Source organism: Otolemur garnettii, unplaced genomic scaffold (genome assembly GCF_000181295.1).
Source record: "Otolemur garnettii isolate 467f Iridium unplaced genomic scaffold, OtoGar3 scaffold00011, whole genome shotgun sequence".
NCBI classification, from domain to species: domain Eukaryota; kingdom Metazoa; phylum Chordata; class Mammalia; order Primates; family Galagidae; genus Otolemur; species Otolemur garnettii.
The window spans coordinates 10,735,412-10,748,618 of NW_003852406.1; positions in this window are offsets into that span (position 1 = coordinate 10,735,412).

The following is a 13,207-nucleotide window of genomic DNA, read 5'->3' on the forward strand; positions in this document are numbered from 1 at the left end:
ACTAATTATCATTTACACTGTAGCTCAGGTTGTCTGCATGAAATAGTCAAAGAAACACAATACGAGTTACATCACATACAGAAGGAAAAAACATTCGAGGTAAATACTTGCCTGACAGCAACGACCGGGGGAAGTATTTGTGTAGATTACAGTAAGACCTCAGGCAATGTAGTGAAATGTCCTACCAAAATAATACGGTTGAGTGTAACAGAAGAAGAGTTGATACTGCTTCAGATTTTAACTTAAATTAGATCAATTTAAAGTAAATTAATAATTTAGTTCCTCAGTCACCCAGGCCACATTTCAAATGCTGAGCAGCTATCTGGGCCTCCTATTAAACAGGGCAAGGCTGGCAGAAGGCAGGGAGAAGATCCAGATTTGGGGGAGGGCAAAGCCTTGCATTTCCTTAAGGTTTCATGAGCCTGGGAGGGAGGAAAAACCTTTTGTTTTTGTTGTTGTTGTTGAGACAGAGTGTCACTCTGTCCTCCTGGGTAGAGTGCCCTGACAGCACAGCTAACAACAACCTCAAAGTCTTAGGCTCAAAAGATCCTCTTGCCTCAGCCTCTGGAGTAGCTGGGACTACAGGCCCCCACTCCCACCCCTGGCTAGTTTTTCTGTTTTCAGTAGATTTTCTTTTTAGTGAAGACAGGTCTCACTCCTGCTCAGGCCGGTCTTGAACTTCTGAGCTTAAACAATCCCCCTATCTCGGCGTCCCAAAATATTAGGCTTACAGGCATGAGCCACTGCACCTGGCTGAGAAAAAACACATTTTGAGTGAGACTCCTGGCAGCCTCTTCACTTCCACCAAGGTGGCTCTACTTTTATGTTTTATTTACTGGATCTTCATATAAGATTTAGGTGGAAAAAAGTACCTCACTGTTTTTCTTTAAGAGTTTGGAACCGCAGGTCCTCTATTCCCTCGCTTCTCAGAGTGGGAGAACCTCAGCGTGTGGTTAGAAACACAGGGTCTCAGGCCCCTGCTGGTGACTCTTCTGTGCATTCAAGATTAAGAAACATTTGAGCTGTGTGGTTTTTCAGCCCCATGATCACCTTTCTCTAAGAATCTTTTTTTTAATTGTTTCAGGTTAATTTGAGGGTACAAAGAATTAGATTACAATGTTTGCATTTTTTAGGTACAGTCCCTCTTATATTTGTGTCCCATTCCGAAGAGGTGTGCCATACCCCCTCACATTGTGCCCATTAAGTGGGAACACATCCATCCTCCCCCCTCCTCCCTCTCCGGCTTCCTCATTCCCCTGCCCTCCACCTTGAACTGAACTGAGTGTTTCTCTTCTGGGGGTGTGTATTAGATCATCTACTGGCAAATCTTATAGGCACACACACAGAGTGTGTGCTTTAAGAAGGAACTAGCCCCCCATCGTATATAGTCAACCTGGCATTGTAGAAGCAGTCACAGGTCAGGGAAGGCAGCTCTTAGCACTTCCTTTTGTCCCCTGTGATCCACTGACACTCCTGGATCCTGAGTTAGAGCCCCAGCACCCCCCTCCTACTCCAGTTGCTGGGGCTAAAAGAGCCCCAGAAGGCTATCCTTGTCATGGACTACAGTAGACTTTTCACAGACTTAGCAGAGCAGTTGTGCTTAACGGTTTTAAGGAATAAACCCTGAAGCCAAATTAACTGGATTTAAATCCCAGCAGTAGCTCTTTAGCTCTGTGACCTTGGGAAAGTTTCTTAATCTCTTGCTGCCTTAATTGTCTCATCTGTAAAATGGGAATAATAATAGAATGTACATGAAGGGCCATTGCAATGATTAAATGAGTTAATATGGGTAAAGCATTTAGAATAGTGCTTGGCACATAGTAAATACAGTACTGTATAACCGACATAAAAATAAAGCATTCTCCACATGTTTTTCCAGTTTTTAACATAAGAATAATGAATGTTCTATTTCATTCTAGTTCACAGAATTTTCCTTAAATAATTCCCTATCTCCGGGCCAGGGGAATTTTAGTGAACCATAAGAGGTGTTCAAAATTCATTTGCAGAATGAGTGAGGGCATAAATATAGAGATAATAGATTGCAGCAGGATGATGTGATGTCCCTGGGAGCTCAGAATTCCAGCACTGTCCTCCCAGTACCAGAATCCTGAGTCTTGCCTATGAACCAGGCTTTGTTTTATCTGTTTTTTCCTCCTGGCTGTTAACCCTAGAGCTTTCCAAGAATCACTTGAGTGTAACCTTAGTAAATGCTTTCCATAATTGAAGAGATTTCAAACCTACAGTCAGCAGAGCTCCCAGCACGAGCAAAACCAGTGCGAGAGTTTTGTGTTTACGTAAGGTTGGGAGAAGCTAATACAGAGTGAGGCAAAAATACAAAATAAAAAATGGAAAAAAAAAAAAGGCTGGAGACATTTGGCTAAAGCCTTAATGTCCTCTTGGTAAAGAACATTTGTTATTCTCCCTCATTATTCTTCCCTAAGTGGCTCTACTAAAGTTCAGCTTTCACGTTCCACTAATGAATGGGTCAGTGATGGCCAAAATGAGAGGAAACTCCCTTTGGAATACTGTCTCCAGGTCGCTGAGAGCCTGCAGCTTGCTCGGTTCCAGGACTCTGACATCAGATGTGATGCAGGGCCACATGGGACGGGAGAGTAGGGAGAATCTCTTAGTCCTGGACACACCTATTCTGAACCACCTCCTAGAAAAAGTTCTTTGCAGAATGAAGTTGGAGGCCCCTGGACCCTCCCTCCAAATTTCCTGAGAAAATTGCAAACTAGATTATCTCTGAAAAAGAAGATAAGAACTTGGGAAAGAGCACTTGTTGCTGAGAACAAAGGAGAGACCGAACAGGAATATGGGACTGGAATGAAAAATTTTAATTCTATTTGCTGGAAGCACAAAAACTTCCAACAACTAGAAGGCGGCTGTGTTTGGGGTCCCTCTGGGGAGAGTGGACAGGCTTCCTGGACCAAAGCCCTGAGAACAGGTGCCAGATAGAGTGGAGTGGCCACAGGCAAAGAGCTTGGCTCACACCACAAAGAGTCTGGAAGCTCCTACAAGGATAAGGCAGAGGATACACCACTCTGGAGCTGGGAAGATTCCCAACTCCTCTTTTTTTATGGTGACTTACTAGGCTTTTACCTAGTAAAAGGCAAAGATAAACCTGTGTCTTATCAGCCCGTGATACCAAATGCATAGGAGGTGCTCTGAATGCTTTTGCAAGAATGAATTCACGTAGGAAAATACCCAAGTAAGATGGCCAGCACTTGAAGAAATTGAACCCCTGGATGGAGCCTGGGGTCTCAGGGCCCAAAGCTGAGTACTAGAGGGTGGGCTGGCTCTTGGCTATGGGATAAAATGGAGCAAAACCTTGGAGCTGTGATCTTTGCAAAGAGTTAGTGACAGGAACAACATAGACATGAGTGGGGACACATAGGGGTCTGTGTTAGTCAGAGGACCAGAGAGACAGAACCAACAGGAGAATTACATAGGAGGGGGACTTATTAGGGAATTCCCTCATGCAATTATGGGGTGACTCTGACCATGGAGGACTGAGATGGTGCAACTCTCCATCCCTGGCTGAAGTCTTGAGAAATTTAAGGAATGCTGGAGCAAGCCCAGAGTCCCAAAGCCAGAGAACCAGGAGTTTCGATGTCCAAGGGCAGGAAAAGGGTGTCCCAGCTCCAGAAGAGACAGCGTGCAATGCCTTTCCTCTGCCTTTTTTTTCTGCCCAGGCCCTCAGCAAATTGATGGTGCTGTTGGGACTCAGAAAACAATAACCCAAAATGACGGTCTCAGAACCAAAAGTTTTTCTCTGCTTTGTCCTGCCTCCTGTCTCTTGGTCCCATTCTAGAATCCCTCTTCCCCAAGACAGGTCATATAAACCCAAACCCTTTTCCCCAAAGCCCCAAGACAGGTATAAAAACCCAAACCCTTTCCCCAAAGCCAGCCATAAAAACTAAAAAGATTACTCCAACTTTCTTTCTGCCTTTCTGTGTAAAAACCAGTCATAAAGAAATGATCTGACCTACCTTGTTTGACTGTAGGTCATAAGACTCACACTCCAGAGAGGGCCATGCCTCACTCACACCCAGAAGGAAGGTTGCTGCGCAGACAGACCAACAAGAATCTAGACGGGCAAGCCCTGCCGCGTTTCCCCACTCAGTCTACAGCATCAGATCATACCCTGTTTGTCCAGTCTCATTTCTACATAGCTGTCCATACTGTGTTGAACCTAAGCATAAAAATGGACAATTTCCCCTGGGAAAAGGGTCTTCGTTCTGAAGGCTCCTGCATACATGTTAAATAAACTTGAGAGCCTTCTATTAATCCGCCTCTCTTCAGTGATTTTCAGCAACCCTTCAGAGGGTGAAGGGAAGCTTTCCATTAGCCCCAACAGTGCCCACCCACGTTGGGTAAGGGCAGATCTCTTTTACTCAGTCCATTGATTCAAGTGCCCATCTCTCCTGGAAACACCTTCACAGACATATCCAGGAATAATGCTTTACCAGCTGTCAGGGCACCCCTTAGCCCAGTCAAGTTGCCATCTAAAATAAATCATCAGAGAAGTCTCTAGTTGCAATGGCCCCAAAGGCCATTGTGTGAGCATGAGGGGCAGACTTTTCCTTCAGTGTGACAGGCAAGTAGAGGGTAGGGATGGAGGGGCAGGGGCAGGGGCAGGGCCAGTGCTACAGAGGTGTAGGCTGGGCCACCAGAGCCTACAGAGCTGTTGGCACTGCCAGTGCATGCTGAGATTTCACCACTGCCCAGGGAGGGCCGGATGCGTCCTGCAAGACAATAGGTGAATCAAGACCCCTCCACCCATGGACAACTTCACTCTCTTATTCCTAAGATTTCTGCATCTGCCCTGTGGTTTCATCTCTCACCCAGGTTCAATCCAGGCCTCCTATACTCTCCAGACTCCAATTTTCTGCCACAAGTATTCACTCTTCGGAGTTTCCCATGGTCTCCTGCCACCTACTGAACACCTATTGTTTGCTGCTCCCTCCCCTAACTTGCTGAGCTAGTCCCACAGTGGAAAGGTGAAGCCAGAAGAGCAGATACACACTTCAGTGCACCCCAACACCCAACCCTGCAAGAGACGCTGCTCTGTGCTGTGCTGTGAAGCTCCCTAGCTGACACCAGAAGATCAAGATGATGCAAAATATATCTGAGGAAAGAACCAGCATGACTCCTGTTTTCTCTATTATACTCCCTACGATAAACCTTATGCTCAAAACAGGTGGACATGGCCAAGAAAAGCCCAGAATTCTTGACAAAATCATGGGTGCATTGTCTACGGGCAACCTATGTGGAGGTCTGGGGAGACTAACACTGGCAGGGACACGTTCCCTATGTGAACCAAAGCCAGCCAAGCTCTGGGTTATATGTCCTTTAAATCAAGCCAAAGCCATGTCCTATTGAGGCTCTAAACACAAGTGAGACGAGGGTCACCAGCACGAGGCAGAAGAATTTGGCTGGGTCGTTTTCAAAAAAAGATCAAATGGGTTACATGATAGAAGAAAAAATAGCAAGTGCTAAATGAAAATAACTCAGATCATTTTCTTCCTTTCCTCGCAATTTTTTTTTTTTTTCAGTTTTATTCTGCGTAAAAGTAGTGTCACTACAGTTAAGGATAGCTTTCTGATACAATGAGTTGGGATTTCTGGAGGGATGAGAACTTCCTCATCAAAAGGGAGAAGTGCCAGCCACAGCAGAGCAGCTTCCAGATCTCTGTGGCCAGCAATCTCACGCTGTTCAGCCTGGACACTGCCCCGACCACCCCAGGACACCCACGGCTCTGAAGGCTGTGAACCTCCCAGAAATGTCGGGGTCCAATTTGGGTTGATGGATCCCTTTGTTTGGATGGAGGAAAGAAGGGGTTTTAGTTTTTTCCGTTTAAATTTTTCTTATCAATTTTTTATCAGTAAAGTAATTCACGCTTGTTGCAACCAATGAAACAAATGTTGACACAGATCCTTCTTTAAACATACATGGAAAATGGGCTTGTTTGTTTTCTCAGATCATCTACGGGCATTGCTTTACATCTTCCTTTTCCCATTGAATAATAGATCATGTTGTGTTGGTTTCTTTGTTTGATTCAGGTTTGGCCACTCCCCCCATTACAGACGTATCATCATACAATGGGCCTGTTATTTCAGGAAAAAAACATACAAAAATGGCATTGCTTGGAAATGGGCTTGTCTTCTTTTTAAAATAGATATTACCGAATTACTTTCTAAAATTAGACATTCACCCACCCAAAAGAAAAATATGAAAATGTGAGTCTTCCCACATCTTCACCAGCACTCTCTTCTCATTAAGACGTTTGCCATTTCCTAAGGATTCTGTACCCAGGGAAACATAAGAAAATGGGTTACCTCATCACCTCAGCCCTCCACGCATCCCATTCACAGGCTGCTTGTCCACATGATCCACCATTTTTCTAGAAGTTTGAAAAGCCCTTCAAATACACATTTGGTGGGGAACCTTGTGATATACCCCTCTTCCTCACCATCCTATCCTTCCCTAGAAATAAAGGACCTTGTCTCCCAGCTTCCAAAAGTGGCACAGAGGCCAGCCCTCAGGGTCAGCACTCAGCTCCTCAGGGAATCACCTCTGCTGAATAAAAAGTTCTCCAAGGTCATGTCCCACTGTGTGACACAAGAGTATAAATGCAGGACAGTACTACAGGGTCATCCCATCTTTAGAGCTGCCCACAGGGTCCCTGTTGCAGCTTTCCTTGTGTCCCCACCACAGCTGGACTCCCTCCACTGGATCCCACATCCTTCCCAAGGACAGTCCCTAATAAACTTCCCGTGTCCCAGAGTCTGCTTCCCACATGCCTGTCCTTCAGAGCTGAGTTCTAACTTACAGAACTGAGGCCGTGAAGTCCTTTTGATTTTGGCGGGCTCATTTTCCCATTCAACACCTCCCACAATGAAGGACCCACCTATTTACGCTTCTGTATTTACTAGATGATAATGGTACCTTCCCAGGAAGTGTGGTGTCCATCATCACTGTCAAGGAAACTGGAAGGACGTAGATGACTCACCAGAACTCTTTTTAATTTTTGCCACCCATTAGGTGGAAAACTGGTGCTGAGGGTGCTATTCTAGTTCTTTTAATTGGCATTTCCCCCAATGACTGTGGAATGAGAGTGTTCCCAAGTATTTATGGTATTGCCTGTTCATCTACTTTTGCCCATTTTCCCTCCTATCTTTGTCTTATTCATTGGTAATAAACTTCTGGATATATGTTACTTTTCTGGCTTTTTGGTAATGACTTTTATCACTTTTGACATACTACCTATTGGTTTTTAGAGGGTTACTCTAGTTTCAGTTTTAAAAATCCACATACACAGAAGCATAGAGGGAAGAAAGTGACAACGACTTGAAATTTCTCCACTCCAAGACAATCGCTCTGAATTTTTTTATTTTTTCCTTGCAATTCTTCCATGCTCAGTTTCACAGTTCAGGTAATAATTACATCAGACTTTGTATTTGGTTTTCAAGGCATATGTTTCCACATAATATTTTATCCTAAGAATTTCTCTAATTCATTAAAAGCCTTCATAAACATTAGTTAAGTGGTTGCCTTATCATTTATCAAATAGATAAACTGTAATGTGATTTAATCCCTTCAGAAGTATCCGACACGAGTCATTTTTAATTTCACACTACTATAAATATTATCACTAGCTTCACATGCATAGATATATTAGCACATCTGGTCACTTCCTTCCATACGTTCTCAAGAGTGAAAGGAAATACAAATCTCCCCACCCCCTCTCCAGACAGCCATGTTATCTGTCTGCCATAGCCCCTGATAGCAAGACTGAGGCATGGCTGCCTGCCACCCTCCAAGGCCTTCTTCAAGGATCTTCCCCTGTGCTCAGCATGCTAAGAGACCCCCCCTGTGCAGGACTGAAGCTCAGCTCCTCACACCTCAGAGAGAGGAGAATAATACAAATCAAGTCTTAAGCACAGTCCCCAAACCTTGTGCCAGGGCAGGGCTGCAGCAAGGCCACAGGAAGGTAGGCTGGAGATAAGAACAGGAGGGCTGAGCCAGATTCTGAACGACATCATGGGATGTAAGAAAGATTATTCCTCAGCAAATGGGTCACATTTAGGTTCTGAGGGCTCTCCTAAGTTCCAGGATCTTGCCCCAACACAGCACCCTACATGTGTGCACGTGCACACACACATACACTCTGCACAGAGGCCCAGACAGTCACCCACACATCACTCTGTTGTGCCGAGAACTTTGGCAAAGCAGAGTTAAGCTTGTTAACTTAGCCGGGGAGAGCTTGTGGCCCGTTCCACAGATTTCAGCCCCGGGCTGACAGGTGATAGTTGTTATTTCTGTTATTCACAGAGATTCTACACCACCTCAGCGCTTCTTCTGACAGGAAATCCAAGCCTCCCAAGCCTCTAGGCTTTGAGAAGCATCAACAGGCACCATTTAGCCTGTGGTCAGCCCCGGAGTGCAGAGGTCTTTTGTGAGTAACAGGGCCCAAGGCGCCTTAGTCACCTTCAGCATCCGATGTGTTTCCAGGAAGGGCCAGTACTCATGTCCAATCTGTCTTTCATCTCACATCATGTATGGGAGGACTCAGTGGGAGACTTTACATCTCTGGGTCTTTCCATGGCAGGAGGCCAATACAAAGCCCTGGGTTTCCTTTTTTCATGTTATTTCATGACATAAAAGAAAGCACCCACCCAGGGAGCTAGAATCTGAAAAATACGCATTCCCCTCCATCAGCATCCCTTTGATCCATGAGGATGGCTGAGCTACTACTGGGCTTCATCCTTCCCTATTCATTGCCTCCCCCCTGCTCTGAGGGTATAAAAGATTCTTTCTCTTTTAATTAAGTCATAAACACATAGATCATGTATACATTAATGCATAAAAGATTTTTACACATACCTGGAAACCAGGTAAACATCTGGACCAGTAAAATACACAACTCCCTGAAGCACATTAACAGTCAAGCCCTGGCATTAGGGCTCACCCTTCAACATCACAAACACAGCTTCCTGTGCTTATATTTCATAGCGCTGGAAAGAATTCCAGAATTTTCCAAATGAATGATACCTCAGAGTTCATCATTTTACAGATGAGAACATCATCATTTTACAGATGAGAACATTTAAGGGTTCATTTTTCTAAGTATAGGGCTCTGACAGCCGCATCAGAATCACCTGTGGGCAGATTCTTTAGAGTCTCCCACCCTTGATTGACTGAAGCTGCATTTTCAGTGCAAAAGCCTACAAATATGCATTTTAAACAGATTCCAGACAGGTTCAAATTCATGTATCTGACAATGTTCTGGAAATACAGCTGATTCTCTTGGGTCTGAGGCTATAACAATAATAACCTCCACGATATTGAGGAGGGATCATCTCTCTTGTCCACTAAGAAACTGGTCAGCAACCTGAGCTACCCAAAGGGGGAAGTCTTTGTTCTCAGTCACAGAGTTCCAGAGGTTCCCCTTCCTCAACCAGGGAGCCCCAGTGACCCATGGATATTCCCTGTCCCTCACTCCCTGTCATGCAGCAAGGAATGTCACACTGCTAGAACTCTTTCATGGTATGTGGAGTCCTGCAAGGTCCAGCCGAAACATGCCTGTCATTTCATGTATTCAGCAAACATCTATCAAATGAGCTTTGTGCCAGGCATTGTGCAAGGCACTGGCAAGGTGATAATGAAAAACAAACAAATGGGCTCAGAGCCTGTAGCTCAGTGGCCAGGGTGCCAGCCACATGCACCAGAGCTGGCAGGTTCGGATATGGCCTGGGCCTGTCAAAACAACAATGACAACTACAACCAAAAAATAGCCGGGTGTTGTGGTAGGCACTTGTAGTCTCAGCTACTTAGAAGGCTGAGAAAGGAGAATCTTTCAAGCCCAAGAGTTGGAGGTTGCTGTGAGGTATGACACAATGGCACTCTGCCCAGGGCAATATAGCGAGACTCTGTCTCAAAAAAAAAGAAAAATGAGCATGGCATCTGAAAGTGCATCTCAGGGTAAAGAGGCTAACAACCGTTCCCCTGGCCCAGGGATTACTAGGCATTAGGTTGGAAAAGGCTTAGGAATTGGGTATTTCCTGCGTAGGGGGTAGAAAAAGAAAGAACTCCTCTCCACGGTGAGTCTGAAGGAGACACCAGGGAATACATCTTTAAAAGTGCGCTTAAAATGTGTCTCATAACCTTCTGTGCGGCCTTGGCCTTGGACAGGAAATTGCACAAGGTATGGCTGTCAATTGAGAGGTACGAACTTGCCCACTTTCCAGCTGGTGCACCAGCCACAGAGCAGCCATTCTGAGACACAGACAACTCCTCCTGGACCCCTTCTCTGGAGTTCAAGTTAGCCCCAGCCAGTTCTACACACCTGCTTCAAGCAAAGCTTCAGGCAACCTCTAACACACACACACATGCACGCACGCACACACGCGCACACACACCCGCAACACCCCTGGATGACCCAGAGTCTGCTGCTGACCATAGGCTCCTGCATTGTCCTCTGTGGCTCCTCTTTCCTCAACCTCATGCCCACACTCACACCGATTTGGGTGAATTGCGTTTCTGCCTGAAGGACCTCCTCCCACAGTGCCCTTCTCTGGGCTCTGGAGCCCAGCTCTGAGCTGCTGCATGGGGCCTGTGCCAGCTGCCCACCTGCTTCCTTTTGCTGTCCTGTTTAACAATAAGAACAAAAGTCCTGGAGTCAGACAGGCCTGGGCTACGATTTCCTTGACGTCCCTAAACCTCAATTTCTACTCTGTAACATAGGAAAAGTAAGACCCACCTCACAGGATGCACTGTGAATTAGAGACACCTTGGTAATACATGCGCATGTACACAGCAGGTGCTTAATAAGCATATCTAGTGCTGTCACTCTGTGCGCACTTACTCAAGTAGCCTACGTCCCCCAAAGGACCCACACATCCGGCCAAACACTTGCTGAGCACCTACTCTGTGCCAGACACTCCTCTAGGCCCTGGAAATAGGCCATGAACGAGACAGAATTCCTGCCCTCGTGAGACCTAGATCCACAGGGAAAGAGATAAAGCACCTGCATTCCTTTGCTAGGGCTACCATACAAAGGACCAGAGACAACAGAAATGCGTTGCCTCACACAGCTCTGGAGGCTAGAAGTCTAAGATCACGGTGTCAGCAGGGCTGGACTCGTCTGGAGGCAGTGAAGGGTAATCTGTTCCCCAGCTCCCCACTAAGCCCTGGTGTTCAGCTGGAAATGCTTGGCGTGTTTTGCCTCGTAGCTGCATCACACGCCTTGGCCTTCACCTTCACGTGGTGCTTTCCCTGTGCGCATGTCTGTTTCCCTTTTTATCAGGACACCAGTCACACTGTATTAGAGCCCACGCTAATGCTCTCATGTTAACTTGATTGCCTCTACAAAGATCCTGTTTCCTAACAAAGTCACTTTCTGAGATACTAGTGGTCCCATTGCAACAAATCTTTTTCTGAAGGGACACATTCCATCGATAATGGTGTTGAGTTGATGCTGTACAGGCCTCCTTCTGATCCAGCTTAATCTCCTAGAATTCAAGGTACTCAGCATGCCCAGTGCCTTTAAATGCTGTTTCTAAGAAATATCTCTATCTCTCTTCTGTGCTCTCAAGAAAGTAAAAGACTCCAACGCCCACTTTTCCCTGTCTCGAAAGTGGGGCTGCATGAGCCACCCCCCCCACACACACCCAGCACCCAAGCCCTTTCCCGAGGTCTCTACCTCCAACCTTCTGCTCAGCAAACAGTGCTCAGTGCCTGTGCCCTTGTCCCGCGCACCAGACAAAGGGCTTTGGTTCTTGCACCTGTATTTCCTCTCTTATACAGTCATCTCATATAAATGGAAAAAGCATCTCCTTGTGAAATTGACTATCTCCTGCAGCTTAAGTTGGAAGAATGTTTACTTATTTGGCCCCAGGGAATCATAAACATCTCACAGCGTATGTTAACAGTTACTACATAACACCATTCATTTTTAGTATCTAAGATTACAAAGTGTTCCCACCAGGATTCTCCTCCAGTGGTTAACAGACTGATGGGCTCCGTTTTCCTCGTCTCAGGCCTCCGAGGAACAACGTGACTGGTTCTGGTTGGTCCTCTTCAAGAAAACAACATCTCTTTTAATGGGAAAAAGCAGAGGGACCAGCCACCAGGAACAAGTCATGTTGCAGAATGTCCATAAAGGCCCAGATGAAGGAAAAGTCAATTACTGAAAACAATCAGCGGTTGCCAGGGGTCGGGGAGGGGAGGGATGATCAGGCAGAGCACGGAGGAGTTTGGGGCAGTCAATCTGCTCTGTATGAAGCTGTAATGGTGGACACATGCCCTTAAACATTTTTCACAACCTGCAGAATTACAACACCAAGAGTGGACCATAATGTGAGCTATGGACTTGCAGTGATAAGGATACCTCAATGTGCGTCCATCAACTCTGACAAATGTACCACTTCTGGTGTGGATTTTAAGAGTGAGGGAAGCCGTGTATACAGGGAAGGGCTATATAAAAGTCTCTGTACCTTCCTCTCAGTTTTATTGTAAACTCAAACTACTCCGCAACAATAGTCTATTAAAAAATCCCTTGCTATAAAAAGCAGCAATCGTTAGATTTGATTTAAAACAATAGTTGCTAAATGGTGAGTAAGCCTGAGATGCATTTAAAATACAGACCCCTAGGCCCACCCTGCAGCCCCTGACCTACTGTCTCGGTTTGTGTGTGCTGCTCTGGTAAAATGCTCCGGACGTTTATAAACAATAGAAATTTATTTCTCATAGTTCTAAAGGCTAGAAAGTCCAAGATCAAGATGAGGGCAGGTTTGGTGTCTGCTAAAGGCTCCATCTTCACTTCCAAGATGCTGCCTGTGGCTGCGTTCACTAGAGGGGACAAATGCTGTGTCCTCACCTGGCAGAAGACAGAAGGGCAAAAGCACGCTGCCTTCGACCTCCAACCCTCTTAGAAGGGCACTAATCCCATTCACGAGGGTGGGTGCCTCACCACCTAATCACTGTCCAAAGGCAGTGCAACCACTGTTACACTGGGAAGGAAGTTTGGAGGGGACACTATCTTTCAAACTATAGCACCTACTGAAAATCAGAATCTTAGTAATAAAAGGAGGGAATCTGGATTTTGAAAGGATGCTAAGGAGGCAGTGAAACACAGCAGGCTTGGTAAGACCTTTAAGAGTCTCAAGACAAACCCTCCCTTATCCTGTGTGTAGGTGAAGTC